The sequence below is a fragment of the Eleutherodactylus coqui genome, chromosome 4 (genome assembly GCF_035609145.1).
Source record: "Eleutherodactylus coqui strain aEleCoq1 chromosome 4, aEleCoq1.hap1, whole genome shotgun sequence".
Classification (NCBI taxonomy): domain Eukaryota; kingdom Metazoa; phylum Chordata; class Amphibia; order Anura; family Eleutherodactylidae; genus Eleutherodactylus; species Eleutherodactylus coqui.
The window spans coordinates 88,593,218-88,619,500 of NC_089840.1; the positions used below are offsets into that span (position 1 = coordinate 88,593,218).

At 42.0% G+C, this 26,283-nt stretch overlaps 1 long non-coding RNA gene across 1 annotated transcript; it reads left to right on the top strand.

Moving 5' to 3' along the window:
• Window positions 1-8,023: 8,023 nt before the first annotated feature.
• LOC136625561 (uncharacterized) lies at window positions 8,024-17,023 on the top strand. The gene is made up of 3 exons (XR_010792559.1): window positions 8,024-8,152; window positions 16,501-16,589; window positions 16,878-17,023. It is a non-coding gene; the product is annotated as an uncharacterized lncRNA (long non-coding RNA).
• The last annotated feature ends 9,260 nt before the right edge of the window (window positions 17,024-26,283 follow it).

Genomic DNA, 26,283 nt, shown 5'->3' on the forward strand with positions numbered 1-26,283 from the left:
CTTATGGTCCTGCACTTGGAAAATTACATATAATCATTCAGTTTTGTGTTAGAAACAAGTACTGAATTATTAAATCTCTGACCGAAGGTAATTTCACACAGGAAGTATGATATCGGCCCGTGAAACTCGTCCTGATATTGCGTTTGCCAACATGTGATGAACCTGCGAATACAAGGCGTTTACATTACTTCAGGAAAGTAGCGATCCTGTCAGCCGCTCTGGAGGAACGGCAAGTGTTTCCTATTGTTTTCAATGGGAAACCTCGCGTTGCATTGCACTCGCATGCACCTCACACACCGTGCAATGCTCTGCCATCCCCATTAAAAACAATGGGAAGAGCGTTCTGAGGCCATCCGAGGGAATGCCCAAAGATTGGACATGCTACAATCCCTTCCGGCACTGCGATGTGGAAAGAAGATTGCTCATGTATATGACCCCATCCAAAAGAATGGGGTTCATATTTGTGCGAAATTTGTGCTTAATCTCGCAATGTACAAATCTCGTTTAATTTTCTCAGTCATGTAAAAATGGCCTAACGGAATAAAGAGAGGCGCTGCTGTTTTTTTATTTTGTTGTTCTCCAGTTGGGGCTCTCTCTATATCATAAGCAAAGAGGCAGGACTGACGCTTGCTAGTGGCATCAACGGCAGTTGTGCAGTCCACTAGGGATTGTCCTGAGGCTTTTGTTAAAACTACAAAGCTACTACCCTTAGCCTATTGCTTTGTGTCCCCTATCAGGGAACCCATGTGTGCAATTTGGCACGCTACGGGACGGATACTATACAGGAGGGTGACGTCATTTATTCGCCACCAGTTCTGTATTCTCTTAGAGTTTTTCCTCTCAATTTACTATACATATTCAATTGATATTTAATTAAGTCTGTCAGCCTCATTCAGGATCCCGTATCTCCTGACGATCCGCCATATTGGTGGTGAAACACGTAGAGCTAGAGGAGCAACACAATTAGTTGGCAGAGCTAGCAATCATAACTATGAGCTAGGGGAGCTGCATCAAGTTGGCAGCTTTAGTAATCGAAATTACCCGAACCATTGAGTGGACAGTACTATATTCTCGGTGTCTCTATAGTTGACACCTTGAGCCTATCAGGGTTCTCATTTCTCTATCTGAGCTGAGAGCTGTTGCTCTCCCCTTTATGTGTGTCTGAGTTCTTTAGTTGTTTGTCTGTCTTGTCGCTGGAGTGTTGCAGTTTTCCTATTACGTCCGGATACCCAACCTCAGCTGTCTAGCCCTAGTGTGTATGTTTTTAATAGGTTCCAATAAAGAGTATCAATAGTGAGCTTTTAACAAGTCTATTCTGTGAAGGGCAATGTACAAATCTCGTTCGGTTTTCTCGGTCGTGTGAAAACGGCCTAATGGAATTTTACGGTACAGCATATATCCTTTGTATCTATACACAGGTCTTTCTTAGGGGCGTTCATCCAGCTAAGAAAATCCATTTATATATATCCTTGTTTGGAATTTTTGTTAAACCGGCTGTACCAAGAATACAAGTTATTCCCTATCCATGGGAATAACCACCACTGAGACCCCTGCTTCCCTATCCACCACTGAGACCCCTGCTTACCTCCAGAACAGAGGTCCCGTGTCACCCTCTGCCCGTTACTACAGCGATGTCAGAAGGAATGGAGCAATGGCTAAGCATGGGCAGTCGGCTCTCCATTCATCTCAATGAGCCTGGCAGAAACACTCCAGTGCTTGCCGCTCGGCTATCTCCGCAGTCCCATTGAAAGTGAATGGAGCATCAGTGGGTGCAGTAAGCCTGCAGTGAGGAGGACAGGGGAGATGGGACCCCTGTTCTCAGCATCCGTGGGGGGTCTCAGGGTACTCAGTAATCTGCTAACAAGTAGGGATTGTCCAAAGTGAAGAACCCCTTTAATTTTAATTACAAGAAACCCCTGATTTTAAGACAAGACAATAAGCTCTGAAGCCTAATCTGCCTGAGAAACTCCATGAGAACTGGAAAGGCAATAACTTGAACCTTGAAATCATATTATTCCCCTCTATCAAAGTTTTCCAGAACTATCTGATCATTCCTCTAAAAATATATTTGTGCCCTATTATTAAAGGGGCTTTCTGAGAACATAACCGCAGTGGACACTCTCAGTTCCACCATCACAGAGTACACCATCATTAATATGTAGTGGTGTGATGGGAGGGGGAAGGTGCACGTGTTCATCTGTACAGCTGGGCAGCTTCCTCTTTTGCAGTCTTGTATTACACGTATACAGATGACATGTTTAGAAGCAATAACATGGACTTTGTGAGAATTAATGCTTCCTTATTACCTTACAGCAAAGTGGACTTCCCAGAACAGTTTTTAACCTTTGCAATTCCTGTTGATATCACTGGTAATCTATTCAATGCAAGCTAGCATCCAGTACAGCAGAATGATTGGTGAATATATGGTAGAAATAAGCTTTTTAAATGTTTTCCCTAAATTCTTTATTTTTTTCCCGAAGTATGCTACGAGTAAAACGCAAGGGTTGTTATCCAGAAAAGTCTTGATTTTCAATTGTGGATATGATGGATAAAAACATCAGAGAAATATGGTGATGTATGTAATACTTGGAGGAGCAGCCAGTTTATAGGAATCTACACTAATGTAAGTAATTGCTGCCCCTCTGTTATTTACTGTGTGACATTGCTTGGTCAGCGTACAAGCATGACAGTCCAGTGGTATCAATACTGGTGATATAAAAGGCGTATTCCAGCTGTGGGATGATTTTTCAAGTTTTCACCCATGCAGTGAAATGGTTTGGACACCACCGATCCTCAAAACGGGATTTCCGTTTCCCTCATCCTCCTTACTTCCTGGTAGCTTCTCCCCCATCATTGAATAGTCATGCCTGCGCATTGCCGCTCCATTAATTTTCAATAGGAATGACAGAGATAACCGAGGCTATTTGCGTCATCCCCATTGAAATAAATGGAACTGCGTCTTGCAAGCATGAATATTTAATGATGGGGGATAAGCAACCAGGAAGTGGGTAGGATGAGGGAAACAGGACTCACATTCTTAGGATTGGTGGGGATCCTAGTGGTTGGTTCACCCAACTTGAAAAATCCTCCTATGACCGGAATACTCAATTAATTTAGGGATCATTCACAGAAGCGTAAGCACATTTTGGCCGAGTACATACGCTGTGTATTTACATGACCAAGAATCACTTATGCACACATATTTCACCTGCTTCTGCAGGTCAGCGTGCGCGCAAATACAGCATATATTTGCACATACGAAAAAATATGCAGAAGTGGACATGTATTAGCAATGCAAATATGCAGTGAATACACAAACGTCTTGCATATTCACTGCATATTTGCGCCGGACCATTTTCTTCAATGACCTATTGTGGTGCGTAATAAACACCAAAATAGGACATGGCAAGCATTTTGTTGCGCAATCAAACACTGCATGAAAAGATACGCTAATGTGAACGAACCCTTACAGATTTGTTATTTGTCTATTGACTGTTGTTAGACCAGGGCCAAATCATCGGAGCAATGAAGTGCTGATAGTTTCATGATCCCGCTCTGGACTTGGTCACAATAATGATGTCTCGTACTTGACACCTTACCATGGCAGCCAACACTAGATACAACAGTGCCATCAGTATGGTTACTATACCACACAACATCCCTTCAGCCAAGCTAACAAAAAACATTTCCGCAGGTGGAGATTTCAAAGAAAGTTGATATTTTTAATCATATGCAGCTTATACTTTGGCTTTTCCAAAATATCAGAAAACCCCTTTACATGTAGACTTATAGGATGGCTGGAGTAATTCTTTAACATAGTGAATAGAAAAACAGAGCTCCTACCTGCTTTGTTCTGGGTAAGTACCAGTTGCAATCTATAGCATGGTGAATAAATATTTTTGTAATTTTTCCTATATTTTTGAAGCTGCTGTCAACGCAAATAGTATCATGGGGTGCATCAAAAGCAGTCTAGAGGCACATGACGAGAACATTGTTAAAAGTCACTGGTTAGACCACACAGGAAATATCGTATACAGTTTTGGGCACCGGTACTCAAGAAGATCATATTAGGGCTTGAGTGAGTACAAAGGCGGGCAACTATAGTAATAAATGGAATAGGTGGACTACAATACCCAGAGAGGTTATCAAAATTATGGGGTTTTAGTTTAGAAAAAAGATGATTGAGGAGCATCCTAATAACTATGTATAAATATATCAGGGGACAATACAGAGATCTCTCCCATCATCTATTTATGCACAGGACTGTGACTGTAACAAGGGGGCGCCCTCGACGTCTAGAGGAAGGAAGGTTTCTACACCAACATAGAAGGGGGTTCTTTACTGTAAGAGCAGTGAGACTGTGGAACTCTCTGCCTGAGGATGTGAAGATGGAGAATTCAATAAAAGAGTACAAAAGGGTCCTGGACGTCTTTCTTGAGCGTTACAATATCATATGTTCTAATCATTAATAATGTCAGAAGGGTTGGTGATACGGGGATTATTCAAATTGCCAAATTGAAGTCAGGAAGAATTCTCTTTCCCTTAAATAGGGAAAATTGGCTTCTACCTTATTGTTTTGCTTTCCTCTGGATTAATGCTGGTGGGGGGGGGGGGGGACGGCGGAACTGGATAGAAATATAGCTTTTTTTCAGGCCTTACATACTATGTTACTATATAATATAGATGATACCAATATCCACATATAAATAAATACATTTTGGATGGAGTTGTTCTTTGTCTTGGCAGTGGACAGTGAAGCTCTGTAATTGTTATTGACGAGTGCAATAAGAAAGATATCCTGAATATTTTGCTGTGTGTGAATACTGTATTTCCTGATTTAACATTTGCTTCCTGCAGTGTGCCAAGAACAGATGTGGAAGACACTGAAAGATGTTGCACATAAGATATGTGAAGAAAACACATAGAATACACAGCATGCGGCCTAGCTGCTCTACCTTCATAAACTATAAATCTGTGGGGCTATCGCTGAGCATGTAAACAGCCTCACCGACTAAGTCATAACTAAAGAAAAAAGAGGAATGTCGTATGAGAAGTAGTATGAACTCTACAAAATGTGCAAACAAGGTCTTTTTTGTAACTGTGTCTTGTATTATAGTCACTTAGTGCTGATCCTGAATTTTTGGAACTTTGAAATTTTGCTTTTTTAAAAAAAAAATAAATTCTTATTTCTGCAACAAAAACTGAACTATTTAAAAATATTTTCTTAAGAAATAGAAACCACATGTGACAACTCATGTTTGAAAAATCAGTATCAGGTCAGTTAAATATGGAACAATACGTCATGGAGGACTTTTTTATTGTGCTGAGAGACAATAGCTGAAATATTAAACACAGACCAGATAGATGTGGTGCTAGTTAAATTACATATTGTTCCATTTATTCAGTCACATGCACAGAAAAATAACCCTGGAAGTCTATTCTACAAGCATCCTCTGAAGAATTGACATGGACAGTATATGTTTGGGGAAAGACTATATACCGTAATGTTAATGCATTAATGATAACATGCCCTAGGAAGCAGAAATGAGATGTTAAATGGTTCTGTACCCACTAAACTGCCTCAAATCATCTCAATCTGTTAGGTTTCATTGGGATTTCTTGCAAAAATGGATCCGTCTTATTCGTCATTGCTTCTGTAAAAATTGTGATGTTGCAAAGAGTTACCACAGGGGCCCGTTAAGTGTATATGGTGTAGAAGGTTGCGTTTGGTTCATTTTGCCCACCTTCCTGGACTTTCAAGGTGTTATGTAGTTGGAGTCGCTCTGGACAAAAGCATTTATTACCATCCACTGACTTGGCTCCTTCCTTCAGTACTACGGACATTCAATATAGTGCCATTGTGCATGTCAAAATACTGCTGTATTCAAACACCTCCTTAGTACAGTCACATGGCAGAGGAAGGGTCTGGCTACTGGGACCCCACCAACCTAATATTTGTCAAACACATGGATGGAGCTGAATGTATTCTGCCTTTTTTGATAAATATGGCATATTTATAGTCCTTCTGAACAATGAATGACCTACTGAGTTTTCATAGAGAATGTGATAACTTACACAACATTGGAATTTCCCATACTAGTAATTCATATCTGCAAAATTTAATTAGTGTGGTCAAAAGGTCTGAACAAAAAGTAGTTAATTAGAAATTTCAAAGGCAGAAATTTGCAAAACATCACCTGTGACTTCCAAAATAGCTTTGTGGACCTACGTCATCATTTACATAAATCTGTCAAACCATCAGATATGTCCTATCTGGGCTTAATGCCCTCAGGGTTAATTAGTGAAGAGAATGTATGCATCATTAGTACAAAAATCAAGAAATAGGGAATATATGAATAATTACCGGGACATCTGTCTTATAAATGAGAGATAATACATTTTTGAGAGCTGCACTATCATCTGTATTCTCAGACATTTATCAGGTTCGTTTGACAGCTTTTGTTGATAACAAGATCAGGTGTTCTGTTATTTACATTTCCCATGTTCAGGAGTTTCGCCAACATTATATTTTAATTAAAGAAACAAATATGAACAACATTTCGGTCAGCTAATTGGCTGTGAGAAAGATACATTCAACTGGTGCTTCCCTTATAAATATTTGGGAACTCCACCAGGGGCTAAGAATGTCAAGGTACAATAATTCAGCACCATTTCTAAAAAAAAATGCAATGATTTTTAAAAATACTATATTGATCAGAATGACATACAGTTACAGAATACAAGTATTGAGAGCATTAGAAAATGTTTAAAAACACATTATTTTAACAGGTGCTTAAAAGGCTGTGAATAGAGATGAGCGAACCTACTCGGCCACGCCCCTTTTTCACCCGAGCGCCGCGATTTTCAAGTACTTCCGTACTCGGGCGAAAAGATTTGGGGGGTGCCGTGGGTGAGTGGGGGGTTGCAACGGGGAGTGGGGGGGAGAGAGCGAGGGCTCCCCCCTGTTCCCCGCTGCTACCCCCTGCTCCGCCACGCCTCCCCCCGCCCCCCGAATCTTTTCACCCGAGTACGGAAGTACTCGAAAATCGCAGCGCTCGATCGAGTAATTACTCAAAACGAGTACGTTCGCTCATCTCTAGGCCTGTGAACCCTTCAGAATGTTCCATATTTCTGCTTATTTTTTTTACCTAAAACTATGTCATATTTTCTAATAGTATATAAACAAAATCAAAAAAAGAGTCAAAAATATTAGACTTGGTCATTTATTTGTTGAGGGAAATGATCCAATATCACATGTCTGTATCTGTGAGTGGCAAAAGTATGTGAACCTTTAGAAATAACAGATAATTGGAAGGTGAAATTAGAGTCAAGGGTTTTCAATCAATAGGATCAGTTGTAGGTAGGTGACCTGTTTTATGTAAAGAACAAAGTCTGATCTTTATGTTTGTGGAAGTGTATCGTAGAACATAGGAAATTTCTGAGGACCACAGAAGAAGAGTTGTTGATGCTCATCAGGCTGGAAAAGGTTGCAAAACCTCTAAAGGGTTTGGACTCCACCAATTCACAGTCAAACAGATTGTTTACAAATGGAGGAAATTCAAAACCATTATTACACTCCATTGAATTCCTCCAAAAAATGATGCAAAATACCAGCACTCCCTATGGGAAGAATTACTCCAGGGAACGGATGTCCTCCATAAAAGAAAATCGTTCCTTTATTCCAAAATAAACATCACTGTGCAACGCGTTTCGTCGTAGCCGACTTTTTCAAGCACATGTGTACTCCGTTCCCTGGAGTAATTTTTCCCATAAGGAGCGCTGGTATTTTGCATCATTTTTTGGAGGAATTCTTTATAGTGGGTCTCACTTACCAGTGAGACACAGTAACTCAGCGGCTCTCCTGATATAGCACTTCTGGATTGGAGGAAACGCAGGGAAAACAGCGATCCATTTATCATATAGGCCTACCTGGACGTGGAGGTGATAGTGGAGTCTATTGAGGCTCTACTATTCACCGGCTAAGTCCAGTATTATAATTCTTATCCATTCTCTTTAAGGGAATTTGTCCTTGTCTTCAGGAGCGCCAACCTAACGCATATATTCCATTACTCTCCATTGAAGAGGTCGAGCAACAAATATCACGCCAAGAGCAAGGTGTATAATCATCTGCGAGGTTAGAGAGGAACCCAAGGTAAGCTCTAAGCAATTAAAGGTCTTTCTTACATTATTGCTGTTGTTAGCCGTTTAGTCGTTCATGACCCTTGGTGGCCCTAAAGGCTCCCTCCCTCCATGTTTTTCGGTTTTACACGGCTTTTTTCATTTGTCTGATATCCATGCCAGTATCAGCTTTGACAGTATCAGCCATCATGTCCTTTTGCGGCCAGGTCTTTGTTTGCCACTGATCTGTCCAAGCATTATAGATTTTTCTAGGGACTCTGCTCACATTACATGGCCAAAATACGTGAGTCTGAGTCTATTCATCTTGCCCTTCAGTGTTATATCGAGTTTTATACAATTCAGGACTTCTCTGTCTGTTACTCTCGCTGTCCAGGGTATATGCAGCAGTTGTCACCAGCACCACAGTTCAAATGCATCAATTCTCCTTCTATCAGCAATTTTTGCAGTCCAGCTTTTACATCCATACATGGCTATGGGGAATACGATGGTTTGTACAATCCTGCGTTTAGTTGCTATGCCGATATCCCTTTGTTTTCACATTTTGTCCATGTTTAGCATTACGCTTCGACCTAATGCTATCCTATGTTTTATCTCTGGCATAGATTCTTCATCCTGTTCAATTTTCGAACCAAAAAATATCATGACGTATCTGCTCTCCAGATATGGAGAAAGAAATAATAAATGAATATACAGAATATATCCAGGTATACATGGACTTACTTGCCTGGTATGGAGTCCATCATAAGTCAGAACTTCACACCAAGGGTCCAATTCAGCCTTGTATACACTAAGATGTCAAACCCCAGACAGGTCAGGAAAGCAGCAGGTGTTCAATCCCAAAGCAAATCAGTAGAGCAGCAAGGGGAAGAAATCCGGGGTAGTCAGCCTCTGTAATAAACAGTAAAAGACAAGAGGAGAAAAAACTCTACCCTTATGCGCTACTAGAACACCCAAGGATGTGGTACTGAAGTAAGATGGAATAGACTTACTTCACTGGGCGGAGCTGGATATCACCATTTTCCCCCATTCCGGTTTCACTTCAGTAAACGTAATAGCCTTAGATATTTTCAAACCATGGAAGATGAAGTCTCGTACGCATTCCATGGCCTTGTTGTTGATTTTGATTTGACTTTCTGCCATTTTTTGCAGTTGCCATAATTTTTTCTTCATATTAGCTAACATTAATGGTCATGAGTCCACTCTCAAGAGGACACTGAACAACAATGGTGTGTATGGCAGGATTGCAAGGTGAATGCAGCTGCTCTCCAAAAAGAACATTGCTGTCCATCTGTAGCTTGCTAAAGATGACCTGGGCAAGCCAGAAAGTTATAGGAACAATGTTTTGTTAATGGATGAGACCAAAATTTTTGGCCTAAATGAGTAGTGTTATGCTTGGAGAAATAAAAACACTGCATTGCAGCATAAAAACGTATACCATCTGTGACGCACAGCGGTAATAGTTTCATGGTTTGGGCCTATTTTGCTGCATCTGGGTCAGGACAGTTTGCCAGCATTGATGGAACAATGAATTCTGAATTATACCAGCAAATTCTATAGGAAAATGTCAGGACATCGGTGAGCTGAATCTCAAGAGAATTTGGGTCGTGCAGCAAGACAATAACCCAAAGCACACAAATCGTTCTACAAAACAATGGTTAAAGAAGAATAGAGGTAAAGTTTTCGATTGGCCAAGTCAAAGTCCTGACCTTAAAGCGGTTCAGTCATTAGAAGGAAAAAATAAATATTTACCTATTCCTCCCCTTCTTATAGCACTTCTCCTCCCTGATCTTCTCCTGGCTTCTCCAGTCCCTAGTCACATCACCTCCAGCCGGCCAGATCCTTTTCTTCCTGTTATGAAGCATACATTCACAAGCATTCTCCTTCCTGCCCGTCAATGTACGTTACGTCACTAGTGGCAGGGAATGCCGGGCTATTGCCGAGACTGCGCATGCGCACTGTCTCGTGGCAATAGTATATGAACACTCGCTGTGAGACAGCGTGCATGCTGAACTTTTCTGCTGCGATTTCTGTCCAAAAATATCCATGTCAAATGCATGGCTCTCTGCTGCAGTTTTTGGTACAGAGCTGCAAACTGATTTTGGCCTTTCAATGTGCAAGAGCAGAATTCTGACATGCCACTTCTTAACACAGAAACACTTGTTACCACGTTGGAATTTAGCATGCGGATTTTGCTCTGTTGATGAGTACCAAAAACTATGGCAGAAAGCTGCGGATTTTGACACGATTTTTGAGGCGGAATTTGACAGTGAAAATTCTGTGGCGATTCCGCCATGTGAACATATCCTAATTCTCTGCATCTTCAGGTACAGAGGTAAAGGGGTGCATTCTTAATCTTGTACTGTAAGGCCGGCTGTCCACAGGTGTTGCGAAGTCCCGCGGCAGAGCCGCCGCCGAATCTCAGCCGGTCAGCCCTATCTGATAGGCTGGATGCGGAGGATCGGGGCAATTCGCAGCTCGTGGACAGGGGCCGGCGATTTCCATAGCAATGCTATGGAAAGTGTCGGCCGGCATGATTCGCCGGCGGAAATCACTGCCGTGGACAGGGGGCCTTAAAGAGCTTTTCCCACCCTTCATGCTAAGCACCTTGCTGAAACTGACTGCTACAGCCCCACCTTCTCAAGAATGCCACGTGCATAACAAAATACCACTCAGATCTGCAGTGGAAGAATTCAATGGTATCTTTTTAAATCGTGAAATAGATATAAATCATGTTAAATATGCATTCTCTGCCTCTACTCTTAAGTGCATTAGCTGGCACGTAATCCATAAGAACATGGTTCATCTGGGGTGACTGAAGTTTATGGTATTGATTACATGTGCATTACTGCTCTACATCAATTATTAGGTATTCTTCTGAATGTTGTTCTTATAGAACAGTGTTAAAGATTACTTTATGATTATTCCTGTGAGCCATGACTCATGCAATGGTCAGTAACATCTGCATGTACTCATAGTAAAGGTACGTGCAAAAGTCCATGTTAAAAAGTTATTTAGAACAAGGAATGCAATTTAAGCTTAACCTCTATTTATTTCATTAACCCCTATAGGACTCGGCCCTTTTTTTCTCCTCATTTTCGGTTATTCCTACCTAATTAAAAAAAACCCGCTAACTCTTTTATTTATCCAACGATGTAGCTGTCTGAGGGTTTTTGGTTTTTTTTTGCGGAGCGAGTTGCACTTTTCAATTGTACTGTTAAATGTACCATATAATGTACCGAAAAACTTCTTAAAAATTCTAAGTGGAGTGAAATGCGAAAAAAACTGAAATTCTGCCATCTTTGCGGGGGTCTTTTTTTTACAGTGTACACACTGCAGCACAAATAACATGATGACTTTATTCTATGGGTCAGTATGATTACTATGATATCAAATTCATATAGTTTTTTTTTTTGCTGTACTACTTTTAAAAAATAAAATATTAAAAAAATTAATAATTTTCCGCCGTCATCTTCTTTTTTTTGTTTTTCTGTCAATATAGCTGTTCAAGGGCTCGCTTTTTGCGGGATGTCCTGTAGTTTCTAATGGTACATATGACTTTTTTTATATATATATTCTTTATTTTTTAATTTTGGTAGGGGGGGGAAGGGGTTACTAGAAAGGTAGAGGTAAATCAGTGGATAACCACATTGCAAATCATTCGATTTTGTAAACAACAAGCAACAGTGACAGCTCTGTTGAAAATGCAGTAGAAGCATCAGAAATAAAAAAAGATACAATGCATAGAACACTTTACGATTACATAATGAAGTGAAAAGAATCCAATGGTTAGGGGGCATCAGCGATTTATGGTGGTGGGCCGGGGACTCAGTGCAGAAAAGTGAACCAGGGGTTCCAGAGATTTGTGAATTTTTCCAGGTCCCCTTCTCGTCTGGCTTTGACCTTCTCAAAGGAACATATTATGTTCACTTCATTATGCCACTCTAGTGTGCAGGAATTGTGCTGTCTCTCTAGTACATGACTTTGTGATAGCTTTTTTTTTTACCATTTTTTTCTTGGAGACAGGATGACAAAAAAGGGCGATTATGTTGTATTTTTTTTTTCTGACGCCATTCACAGTGTGGGGTAAATAATGCGTAACTTTGATAGATGGGACTTTTATAGATGCAGAGATACCAAATATGTTTTGCATTTTTTTTATTTTGATTTTTTTCATTAGAAATATGGGTATTAGGGGAATTTTTAAACTTTTTTTAGTGTTTCTTTTTTTATAATTAATGCAACTTTTTAAAAACTGTTTACATTTTTTTAGGTCCCATAGGGGACATGAACTTGCGACGATTTGAACGCTCCTACAGTATGATGTAATACCATAATATTACATCATACCATGATCTAACAGGCAATCTGCAATGGCAGCCCTGGGGGCTTTCAGAAAGTCCCCAGTTGCCATGGCAACCGAATAGCACCCAACAATCTTATCACGGTGGGGGACGTTCTGGACCCCCAAACTCTGATCGGGGCATTTCAAGTGTTAACAGCTGCAATCAGCGAGAACGCTGGTCACAGCTGTTGTGGGTGGGTGTCAGTTATAAGAAATATCTGGCACCCGCTTTGTATGGAGTGGGATCAATCCCCAAGCTCCCTCCATATGAACCTCGAGCCTCTATGACATAACTGTACGTCATGGAGCATTATGGGGTTAAAATATTCCCTTGTATGTATTCTCAAAATTAGAGGGTAATGGATTAGACTGTGCCTATCTTGACCCTGTCACAAGGCCCTGCCTACCAGTTTGGGATAACCGCCCTGATGAGGGCAATCCCAACAGGAACCTCCTATTGCCGGTTTGTTACTCCCTATTCAAAGAATGATGAGAAGGTCTATATTCATGTTATGCTTAAAATAATGATATGTATGCATAGAAACATATATGATCCAAATCTAATAAGAAAACAACCACAGGTGCAATAGATTGAACTGGTTGATAGAATATAGGGATTTAACCAAGAGTGTAGGGACAATCAATTCTGTTCTTGTCCCAACAATGCACAATGTAGCCACATTCACCCACAATGTGTGGTAATGCAGTACAAATAAACATATTGCCCAGAATTGATTGAATATAGACTTTCCCATCTTTCCATAGCTATGGCATAACAGGACAGCAATAGAAGGTTACCAGATTGGTAGGCAGGGTCTTATGACATGATAAGACAGGGACAGTCTCACTACCCTTTGATTTTCAGAATACATACCTGGAAATAGTTCAATAAAATAAAAAAAGATTAACTTTTATTGTTAGTCCTTCTTCTAAATAATTGTTTTTGACTTCCATAAACGTTCTGGTCAGTCTGTGATTTATATATTCAACATTTATAAATGTCTACCAATACATAAGAGAAATCAATAAACTTTATGGAGAGGGAGGGGGATGGGGGTTATTAAAGGACAAAAACATTTATTGCCTATGTACCGGAATAACCATTGGGACCTTAGGAATTACCAGAACAATGCACCCAAAGTCCAAGGCATGTATACCCACCGTTCCATTCACTTCCATAGTGCTGACGGAAATGTCCTGCACTTGGCTATCTCCATAAACATTGAATAGAGCACAGTTCAGGCATATGCGCCGCTGCTGCAGTCACTATGGGAACTTAGGTTGCGCTATTCTTGTGTTTCCTGGGAAGGGCCAGATTAAGGCAGTCAATTATGATCCCCCCCCTCATGATAATCCTCATCAGTAGAGAAATATTGTGGTACGCTGTGCGTACTAAGCCATATCCCTTTTACATTAAGTCATGTTCATTGTATTGCTTTTGCTTACTAGTGACCCCTTTGTAGTAAAAGTATATATCTTAATAGTCAGTAACAAGCTCTACATAGTCACATCGATTACAAAGCAGTTACCTCCAGTGGCTTCATCTCTGATTAATGTCGTTCTCTCTCCCTTTTCATATCTATCCGCACCCAGACCATCACAATGACTTCTTCCAGATACAATTTATCTGCTTAGAATTTGACGCAAAGAAATCTTTGGCTCCTCGCTTTTCTGTGATTGTACAAAACCCACTATACCAAGACCAACATTACCAGGAATAACAGAATGTAAAGGCCAAATAGTACCACCACACCATTTTCGCATATTACGAGCCACCACATAGTATTGGAATAATACCACCATATCGTTAGTGAATACCACTGCAAAGATCAACATTACAGAAAATAACTATATAGCAAACAGAAGAAAAGCAAACTGGAGTGCAGGACTTATGAAAACACATATATATGTTACATATATATTACATATAGAAAATTCATACAAAGAAAAAAACACATAAATACACACAAGTATGAAAACACATTAAATCTAAAAAATCCCAACATAATGATATGAGTCCCCTGAGAGCATTATATAAATCAGCATAGATATGTCACTAGTTATGTCCAGGGCAATAGCCATCAGTGCATCTCCAGTATAACCCCCATCCAGGAGGAAAAGGCAAAGTGCATGTTACAAATAGTACCTATTAATAGTATAAGGTTCCCCAGGGTTCCACCATAATGTGGGGACTAGACCCCTGACATGCTTTTCCGACAACCTTCTTCAGAGGGGTTAAATAACTATATTAGGGTGAAATTATACAGCACACCATAATCACATATTACCATGATATAGTGCCGAAATAATACCACCACACTACGACTGAAAAAAACACTACAGAAATTGATATTACCAATAATAATAACATATGAGAGCCAAATAGTACCCACAGACTGTGTCCACATTATACACCTATATTGTTAGCATACAGTGACCATACAGCGGTAAGTACTAGTTCACAGTACGAATACACATGTGCTCTGCAAGCCATATAAGTAATTACAGTACAGTTACAGTACCTCCAGTAATCACTGGTGGTGTCCCCTCTGACTGGGGTCATTCACTTTTTCACTTTCTCTTTTCTTCTCCATCCGACACAGACCTCCATTGTAAATTTTTCTGGCCACAATTTGTCTTTACAGAATTTGATACACAGACATCTTTGATTCTATTTTCCAGCTACCTGCCTTCATTTTCTACACCTCTACACAATTTTCCCATACATGGTGCCCCAGAAAGTAATAATGCCCCTTCTGGCCCATTCAGCAGGCGGGGATTTTAAATCCCCGCCTGCTGAATACTACTGAAAGCAGTTCAAGAGAAGAGCCGGCTGGACGTGGCTGAGCCCTGGCAGCTGCAGAGAAGTGAGTATTGATTTTTTTTTTTTACACTTTTTAGGATGGTTTTCAGGGAAGGGCTTATATTTGAAGCCCTTCCCCGAAAATTAATACAGCGCTTGCCGGCAGCCCATTGCTTTCAATGGAGCCGGCTGTATTGCCGGCTCCATTGAATTCAATGGGAGAACATCGTTCTCCTCTGCCACAGCTGTTACACAGCTGTGGCAGAGGATAGCGGGCAGTGCTGTTTTTGAGCGTACAAACGCCCTTGTGACAGAGTCCTTTGGGTGGATAAACGCTGCTAGCAGTGTTTTTTCCCACTGTGATGCTGGCTGCGGTCACGCGATTTTTTGAGCACATCAGTTATGCGCGCAAAAAATGGTGTGAAAAAATGCCCGTGTGACTGAGCCCTTAGAAACATATACAGTATATCTGATATGATCAACTGCTATTGTCCTGATGCACCATCATTTCCTGTCTTCTAAGTTTTTTTTGTTGCTGCTTAGCCAAGAATTGTTTGGGAGGGTTTATTGGCTAGTTTCTAGTAAAATATTTTTGGCTTCTGCAGTGTGTTGCTGGTTATAGCAGGAACTATGTAGCATTAAATCAACTAAATCCAGTATGCCTTGTTTAGTTCTAGTATGCTGTTCTAGTCTAGATTGTTCTTGTCAGTGTGGTCTGTTTGTGCCTATGGTTGTGTTTAGTCCAGTCCTTGTTTCCTAAGCTTTGTGGTTTTTGTCTGCCCCTTCCCTGTTTGTATTTGCCTAGTCTTGACTTCTGCAGACTGCTTCCATACTAGATTGTCTGGCACAGCACGTTTCCAGCATACAGACAGTTTAACCTGCACCCTTAAAACTAACAGTCCGGTTTACATACACTTAGAGTAACAACTGATAGGCTGACTGGTCTGAAAGACAAGCCAGCTAGCCTATCATTGCTGGCATCAAAGGAAGATGTTACTCAACGTCCAGCACTAAATAACAGTGCCTGCTTCACCTGACGCTGATGTCACCCTGATCCTTCCACAAACCTGGAAGTCTTGGTGCTGTTAGTGCCATGACAGAGGTGTACAAATATAATGCTCTGGATAATTGTGATATTTTTTTTCTTGATACATTATAAAGTCTTCTCTAGTTTTCCACTGTTTTAGCAGTTTGTGTCTTCTACTGATTTATGCAGACCAACGATACCCAAACTTACTACTGCAAGAGAACTCCACTGCTAGTGAACCTGTAATGCCATCCCTGCCTCAGACGCCTGATGCACAGGTAAGTAAAGAGTTCTGCAGTTCTTGTCCACTGCTAGATTTGGACCACATGTATTAACTATATTGCAAACCATTTTTAAGCCGGGTGAAATCGGTTTGCCTTATTTATTGTCTTGTTGCTGTGTTCTGGGAGAACTCTGGTTGGTGACCACAATTTAGACACAAGCTATCTAATACTGTTATGTCATCATCATTTCTTTCCTAAACGTATCTGTCTTTCAAGTTTACAAAATTTGCATTTTTTTGCTCCATAAATGACATCTGATTAAATCTTTTCTTTGTGATGAAGAGCAACATTCAGCCTGGGAAAAGCCTACCAACACGTGTGTACAATTAAAAGAATAAAGGCGACTGTTGGATGTTGGATTCAGAAAACTCCTTCCTCAGCAATTCTTGCATATGTGTTCAGCAGACAAGGGATCTAGAGAAAATAAATTGTACCCTCTAAACAGGACTGAGAGTGTGATAGTTTATGTTCATGTTCAGGGTTTGCATACTACACTGTGTAGAAATGAGCGAGCTGAAATGCCAGAAAGCAGCAGAAAGGTCATTTGTTACCACTGCAATAAAGAACAAAAAAGTCTCATATTCACAGAGTAAAAATATGCAGATGTAGAAAAATATGTTTAATAAACAATTCAATACTTAAAGGCGTTGTCCAAGTTGAAGGGCTTGAACCAGAATATCAAGTTAACCCCTATCCACAGAATAGGCGATACTTGGTAATTGGTGGAGGTCTCACTGCTGAGACCCCTGCCGACCTTGAGAACGGGTCTCCTGTGTCCCGCTCTATTTTCACTGCAAGGGTTGCTTTTCCCCCTGCAGTTACATCACTCTGAATGGAGCGCTGACCAGATATGCTGGTCAACACTCCATTCATTTCAACGGAAGTGACAGAAACATCCGAACAGGTTGCCAATCAGGTACTCGGCAGTCCCATTGAAAGTCAATGGACTGCTAGTGCACTTGCGTGACCAGTACTCCGCTTAGTTTCCTTTTTACTGCGAGGGTTGCAGTAACCTCACAGTGAGGAGGACGGGAAAATGGAGCCCCCGTTGTTGAGATCAGTGGGGGTCCCAGCAGTGAGACCCCAACCAATCAGCAAGTTATCCTTTGTCCTGCAGATAGAAGATAAGTTACTATTCTGTTACAATTCCTTTAACACCTTTATGTTAAAACAGCTTCCCTAGAAAAAAACTCACCTCTTCCTGCATGTCCCCCGCTGGTGTCTCCAGGACGCCCTGCTGACGTACTGTAAATGGGCTGCTGCAGCCACTGACAGAGAGCAGCAGTGATCACTGCTCTGTCATTGGCTGCAGCAGGAGGTTTATGGGATGTCACAGGCTGATTGCAACCTGTAGGGAATCCTGGAGCCGCTGGCGGGGGACATGCAGGGAGCAGGGAGAGGTGGGGGATTTATGGGAAAACATATAAACATGAAGTGAGTTTAGTGATGTTTTAACATAAAAGTGCTAACTTAGACAATTCATTTAAAAAAGATATCCAGCCTTTAAAAATTGATAGCCTATCCTCAGAATAAGCCACCAATATCTGATTGGTGGGGGTCTGCTGCTTGGGATCCCTGTAGAGCAGCTGATTGAAGGGGCCGTGGCACTGGTGCCAGTACTGCAGCCTCTTCAATGTTTCCATCTGAGCCTTATCCTTCTATTTCTCAGAATGCCATATATTATATAGTGGCGGTTCTACAGGTACAAGTGCTACAGGCTTCTCCCATTACAAAAGATGTGAAGTTGATGCCACAAAGTGCTGCCAGCCGAGTACACTGGTCGGCCAGAGGTCATGTTACTGTACAGCAAATGCTGAGGTGAAGGGAAAGGAAAAAATGAGGCTTTGGTGCAACCTGCTGGTAGGTATTTAGGCAGATACATACCAATACGGTCATTGATGAGATGCCTGCTCCGTCCCCCCTATATAAAAAGTGCTGTATGACTAGCTGCGTTCTCCAGCACTGACTATCTCTATTAATTGCTATGACACTGGCTTTGCAGCTCTTATGGGAATGAATAGAGGAAGTCACTTCTGGTCTACACAGCAGACGCAAGAGGTCACGTGGGACAGGATGGGATTGGTGAGTCTGTTCTCTGCCCCAATATATCCTATATGCCAATGGCAACCAGGAAAAATATCCCAGCAATTCGTGTATACAGCTCCTATGCAGAACTATGTGTTTTCAAATTTAGAGACTGAAAACAAATCCTGTGTAGACTACATGTGCAGTCATGTACTACTGCTTTACAAGAGTACACATGACTGAAAGAAGCAGTGCAAAACCAAAAAACATGGAGGGAGGGAGCCTTTAGTGCCGCCGAGGGTCATGAATGACTAAACGGCTAACAACAAAAACACTACTTTTTTCTTCCTGCCTCCTGTTTTTGCTAAACTACAGTAAATAAGGGGGTGCAAGTTTACTTTGTAAGATTCCAATCTTAGAATTAGCACACTGGCACGAGAAACATTTCCAAGAATTTGGGTAGGTTGACATCTTAATGTAAGACATTAATCTTGTAATTTATGTAAACTGATTTGGAACTTTGCCAAATGAGAACTCTGACAGTAAGCTTCAGCACCTTAAATTTAGTATGTATTGGGCTTGAAGGACATCTAGTGGTCAGGATTAGAATTACAGCTAACAGAAGAGGAAGATGTATTGTGTCTCAAACTGTAGTTCCTATGACCCTCCAACATGTCATGTTTTCAGGATTTCCTCAGTGTTGGGCCGCCTGCAGACGAGCGGGTCGGATCCGGCAGCGAGAATTCTCGCCGCGCGATCCGACCCGAGCGCCTGCAGGGACGAGCGCGTACTCACCCGCGCCTGGCGGCCCCGGCTCTTTCATGTGCCGGCTGCCGCGCAGCCGGCGCATGCGCAGACCGGAGTCGGCGGCCAGGTGAGTGCGTGCCCCGCAGAAAATTAGGACATGCCGCGGTTTGTTTGCTGCGCGAGATTTCGCGCGGCCAAACCGCGGACGTCTGCATAGGAGTGCGTATTGTAATGCACTCCTATGCAAACTTTTAGCGGTGGAAATCCCGCGGCGGGATTTCCGCTCGTGTGCAGGCGGCCTTGCACAGGTGATGTAATTATTGTCGGTGCCTCAGACATTGCCACAGGTGTTCTTACCATAGGATATCATGAAAACATGACCTGTTGGAGGTCCATGAGGACTGGAGTTGGGAAACACTGCTATAGATAATAGGCTGCAAGCCTGCATGGCGCACCACATGTATTGGAGTGTCTGACACCCTATATATATCTATATGCAAGTATAATATTAAGCAGCCTCCTGCCTCATGAACGGTGGGTATGGTAATCGTGGTTCATCAGTACAACCTTCTCCATATAGCATATTGCCTTTTCTGCATGCTGCTGGTAATTGGTGTTTGCACCTGCCCTTCTACCAGTAAGTATGGCCTTTTCCTGTGACTCTTTTATTATAGTGCAGTTAGGACAGACCTGCTACATCATGAACGTCTTCATACAAGTAGAGAAAATAAACTATTCAGAACAGAGGTAACTCAACATAATGCCAAAACCAAATGTAACAACTTGTTGCATATAGGGAAAGACGTTCCAAATTGAAGTCATCACAACCTGGCGGACTGAGACATTCATTAAACCAAATTTCCTCATTTCAGTTCCCCAAATGTTCTGACATTATGGGAAAACTACTGCTTTGTATTCTATAGATGTGGGAAAAGGAAAATGAGAAGTGGAATAAACGGACAAGGAGAATATAAAAAAGACAACCCAGTGCATTTCACTGAAACCAGAGCTGCTCAACCATATCACCATGGAAGAAACATAATGCATTTTCCTTCTTGAAATAAGTTCAGTGTAGCCACCATACTGGAGGCATAGGAGAGACCTTATGCGGTTTGACGAACTAAGGGCAGGAGAGAACGATGCCCACGAGGAGTTTTACAATACTTGGCAGGTTTGGTCATCTTTCCGGTCCTCGGAGAGATTCAGATCCTGGGTGGTCTCGGGTTTGCTATAGGTTTCAGCTTGAACGAGGATGAGAATGTCTTGGGGTGGTTGTCGTCCCCCCTTACGATCTATAAACTCCACAGCTACCCTTTCCTCTACCTCCCTCTACCCCTCTACCCCCGTCCATGAATCAACCTCTTTGTGTCCTCGTGTCCCCTGGCGTCCCCTTACATTTTTGGGGGTAAGGTGGAAAAAACCCTCAGAAATTCCTCCATTGTTTACAGGTTTGTTCTTATGGCGTTCACCATTCGGTATAAATAACGTAACTTTCTTATCTGATCAGCACAATTACTGTGATACCAGGTTTATGTAGATTTCTTTTTTTTTTTCATTGCTTCCGCACATTAAAAACACAATTTTAAAGAAACACAATTAAATCTGCATCGCCGCATTCTAAGATTGATTGTTATTTTTCTGGCGACGGTTCTCTGTGAGGCGTTGCTGTTTGCAGGAAGAGTTGTATTTTTTTATTGGTACCATTTTTAAGATATTTGTAACTTTTGGATTGCTTTTTATTGTGTCATTTGGGAGGCGAAGAAAAGAAAAATAGCAAATCTGGCATTATTTTTACAGCGTTAACGATATACGATCAGTGTTTCCCAACTCCAGTCCTCAGCACCGCCCAACATTTCATGTTTTCAGGATATCCTATAGTAAGAGCACCTGTGGCAATGTCTGAGGCACTGATGATAATTACATCACCTGTGCAACACTGAGGAAATCCTGACAACATGACCTGTTGGGGTCCCTGAGGACTGGAGTTGGGGAACACTGCGATAAATAACAAAATATTTTCGTTGTCTGGGTCATTATGAACGCGATATTACCCATTATGTGCTGCTTTTTTTTTACCATTTTCAGTTTTACCAATTGCAAAAGGGTTTTTGTGGGGAAAAAAATGCATATTTTTTTAAAAATTTCATTTTTAAAAAATCTTTCTTCAAACTTTATAGAATTTTTTTACACTATTTTTTAGTCCCTCAGGGAGACTTGATAGTTTGATCACTAGTATAGTATACTGCATTACTTATGTAGTGCATTCCACTAAGCCTATGACAGCAGCCAATTAGACTCTGCAAGAAGTGGTTACTCTGTAAAAAGGCTTCCTCTACCCAGGATGTACCGGTGTTACCACTAAAGCACCGAAAGAGAGAGAAAGAAAGCACCTGAAGTGTGAGTGTTGACCAGTAGGAGAGAGAGAGAAAGTCGCTGGGAGCAGGATCACACAGATAACTAGGACTGTAGATTGTCCAGATTACCCCGAGAATCCTCCTTGTCACACCACCTTCAAGAAGTGTAATTTGTGCTGAGCTACTGGTATCTTATTGAAGTTAAGTAAATGGACGTTACTGACAGTTCACGGTTTTGTTTAGAAAGTTATCCTGGTGTGTGGACTATTTATTACACCTTCAGGATTCACCACAGAGGACGGAACGATGGCGTCACAAGTGACAATGGACATTCAGTTAACAGTTAGTTACCCTTTCCCTATGACCTTCCCCACCAGTAACTTGGTCAGGTCGCGAGCTACCTCAGGGGAGTAGGTGGTAGAGCCACCATGACAGAAATCCTCATCTTCCCCACCATCTTCTCAGCTGTGGGCCCGCTCCTCGGATGCTGCAAGAACATGCTGCAAATTCCACTCATGGATATGGAAAAGCGATTTTCAATAGTATGTTTATGGGCAGTATTTGCTGCAGAATCCGGAGGGTGACACCTGTTGCGGATTCCGCAATGCAGATAAGCCTGTGTGCATTCAGTCTAAGGGTTTATTCAGACGTCTGTATAGCGGCCGGGTTTTCACGCCTAACCGATATACGCTGTTCCTCTCTGCAGGGTGAGGAGGTAGGATGGGCTGGGAGCACTGCACTGAGCTCCCACCCTCAAATCCATTGTATGAGCATTTACACGCATTTCATAAATTGCAGTCAGCTTTCCTGCTACCCCAGGCTAAGTATCATAGGCCCAATGTCCACGGGTTTATTTGATTAGCGGAATCCGCACGGAAGATCCACAATTCAAAGTGCCCATAGGAAAGCATTGGCATTCGCAACTGAATTTAAGCATGCGGATTTGATTTGCGGACCGTTTGGTGCGGAAAACAAATCACAGTATGCTCCATTTCAGTGTGGATCCCGTGCGGATGGGCTCAATAGAAGTCAATGGGTGCAGACGATCAGCAGTGCATCACAAATACAATTGAGGATGCACTGCACATTTTTTAGGTTAAACTCAATTAGGGTTTTCAACGCGGATGATCCGTCAAGCATTTAAAAAGAATTTCCGCACTAGCACACAGGTCTTCCGCTGCGGAAATCCATGGATGCCATGGACATGAGAGGCCTTAGTGTGGCTGAGTGATAGTATGACAGTGTGGGCTCCTGCACACTGGCGAGGGCGATATTGGGGCATGATTCATGGCACGATATCGCCCTCCCAGTCCTTCTGAAACCCCTGGATGCGAGGCGTTTTCACAAGAAAACAGCCTCGCATTTCTCTGGAGGGGCTCCCTTCATCGCCGCCGCGGCTGTCATAGCATCTGCAGGAGATTGCATGTTCTGCCATGGTTTTCAATGGGGCCGGCGCCGATTTCAATGGGACTGGAAAAAACACTGCACAATGTGCGAGGTGCATGCGAGTGTGATGCGATGTTTCCCATTAAAAACAATGGGAAACTCTTGCTGATACTCTGGCGGGCACTGGAAGATCGCTACTTCCTATTTTTGACACAAAAACACCTCGCATCCGAGGAGACATCACACGTTCTCAAGCGTGATATTGGGCTAATTTTTTATGGCCTAATATTATGCTTGCCTGTGTGAATGTCCTGTTTAATTAATGACTTTGTGTAATATGGCATCATTAATAGGTTGTAAGTGTGCATGGTACACTACACTTACCATGTGGCCCGAGACCTGGTAAATGCTGCTTTTTACAAGAATGGTACCAAGCAGCCGCCCACCTCAAAGTGGGGTTGCAAGACACGATGGACCTACTGAACAAACTATCAACCATAGGTCCCCTCCCAGATGGCAACATCTTGGCCACCATGGATGTGGAATCCTTATATTTCAACATCTCACACGAAGAGGGGCTAACCGCCTGCCAGGCACACCTTGAGGCCAATGGGGTTGCCTCTGAATCTGTGTTACAACTCGTAAGATTCATCCTCACACACAATTATTTCTCCTTTGGCATAGAGATATTCCTGCAACTTGCCGCAACCGCAATGGGCAGTAAAATGGCACCGCAATATGCCAAACTTTTCATGGCAAAACTGGAGAGTGACTTTCTGGCCTCCTGCCCCAGCAAACCATTGCCCTACTTCCGCTACGTTGATGACATCATAATCATCTGGACCAACACCGAACAAGAACTAATAAAGTTCCATGAGATTCAATGCATTTCGCCCCACCATAAACCTGACATGAAGCTACCCGTATATCGAAATCAACTTTTGGACACCACCATAAAAATTTCAAACTACTCAATACAGACTCAATCCCTATACCGAAAATCTATTGATCGCCCCACATACCTCAGATGGGACAGCTTCCACTCTAAACACATCAAAAAGTCCATAGTTTACCGCCAAGCCATCAGATACAACTGGATCTGCTACAACCCAACAGACAGAACATCTATCCATCTTAAAAAGACATTTTTAAATCAGGGCTACCATCCCACCTCAATTGATGACCAAATCACCAGAGCCACCAGGATACCCAGGAATCAACTAGTCCGATAGACAAAGAATGAAGGAAACAATTGTGTACCTCTAGTAGTGACCTACAATCCACAGCTGGAGGTACTAAGGAAAACTGCACAGAAACTCCATCATACCCTACACAAGGATGGCCATCTGATAACCATATTCCCGGACCCTCCCCTTCTGTCTTACAGGCAACCTCCAAATTTGGGGGACTGTATGATCAGAAGTGCATTGCCCTCTGACACAGAAAAAGGAATTTTATCCCTGCAATGTAAGGAGTTGTAAGACCTGCTCACATGTACGGACCGCGGACAGGATACAAATCCCCAACACACAGCAGGACTTCCCGGGGCATTCACATGTTCCATGTCGGATGTTGTGTACCTGAACCTTTGTCAAGCTTAACAAAGATCATAGAGGTCGAAATATCGCATTAATTAATTGAGGAAAAAAAAGATATTATACTTTTGCACCATTTTATGCTGCCACCTTCTTGGATCATTTATTAAAAGGTATCACATCTACAAGATTACTTGGCTTCTCTTGCTGGGAACAATCACATTTTCTTTCATTATTTCATTTATAAGTACGTGTAAAATGTTGCTCCAGGGATTATGCCACTTTATACATTTTCCCGTGGTCGATTTCAGGAGATCAGTGCAGAAATTCAATTACTAACCAATAACTCGCCATGCTGCAAGGTCTCTGGATTGAATTTTTAAGGGGTTATCCCAAAATCAAAAGATATTCCCCCTATCCTTATGATAAGGAATAACTTTATGATCTGTGCGAGTCCCACCGCTGAGACCCCATGGTGCTCCCATGTTCCCCTCTCTCGTTAATGCAGGGTCACTTGTCCAATTCGCAGTGACTTCAGACTAAATGGAAAGCTGGCAGCATATACGTGCCGCCACTCCATTCATTTAAATGATGCAGAAATTGCCAAATGCTTGTACTCTGCTATTTCTGGCAGTCTCATTGAAATTCTATGGAGCAACCACCACTGCATTCAATCTCCTCCTCACTAGAGGAATGCAATAAGGCTGCCATCACACGGGCGAGAAAATCGTGCGAGATGTGCTGCCATGTGGGAAACGAATTGCTGCGTGTTCTATCTTTCTGCGTGCTCTCGCATCTCCCATTGTTTTTAACGGGGCCCGGCAGCAGCATCGCACCACGTGCGCACAATGTGATGTCTTCCATTGAAAACAATGGGAGAATCGCTGCATCCCCGAAGTGATGATAGGCAGTTTGACATAAAAACGCCTCACATTCGTGGGGAATACACATGGTGGCGAGCGTAGTATGATTCCCGGCCGATATTGCATTCGCCCGTGTGAAGTTGGCATTAGCCAGTATTGAGGAGGAAGGGGGACAAGGCACCCCTATTCTAGGGAATCAGTCGGGGGCTCAGTAGTGAGACGCCATCGATCATAAAGTTATCCCCAATCCTGCGGATAGTGGATAACTTAATGTCCCCGGATAACCCCCTTAAGTTATATTACCCCTTACTAAGGAAACAAGTGCTGATGGTGTACGTACATATTTTTATTTCTCACCCTATGTATCCAGGAATGTCCGGTTCCTTCTGTAGATATATTTGTAAATTGTGACAATGTAAGGTTTACCTTTTTTTATATTTTTCGCTGTATTTTTCTTGTTCCTTTTTATTGGTACCATTTTGGGGTAGATATGACTTTTTGATTACCTTCACTTTGTAAAAAAAGAATGCAAATAAATGTTGCTTTCACATCCTAAAAAAACAGTGTCTGCAGGATAACAAGTAGGCTTGATTCATTGTTTGGGTCGTTATGGTCCGCGATACCAGACATGCATTTTTTTTTCTTAAGTCCAAAATAAATTCAATGCCATGACATCATCATTGCCGCTGTCCTCTCCACTTATTAGCTCATCCAGATATTTGCCATTAATAGATGAAATGGTTGCAATAAGTGCTCTTCGCCTAGGATCCATTTTCTG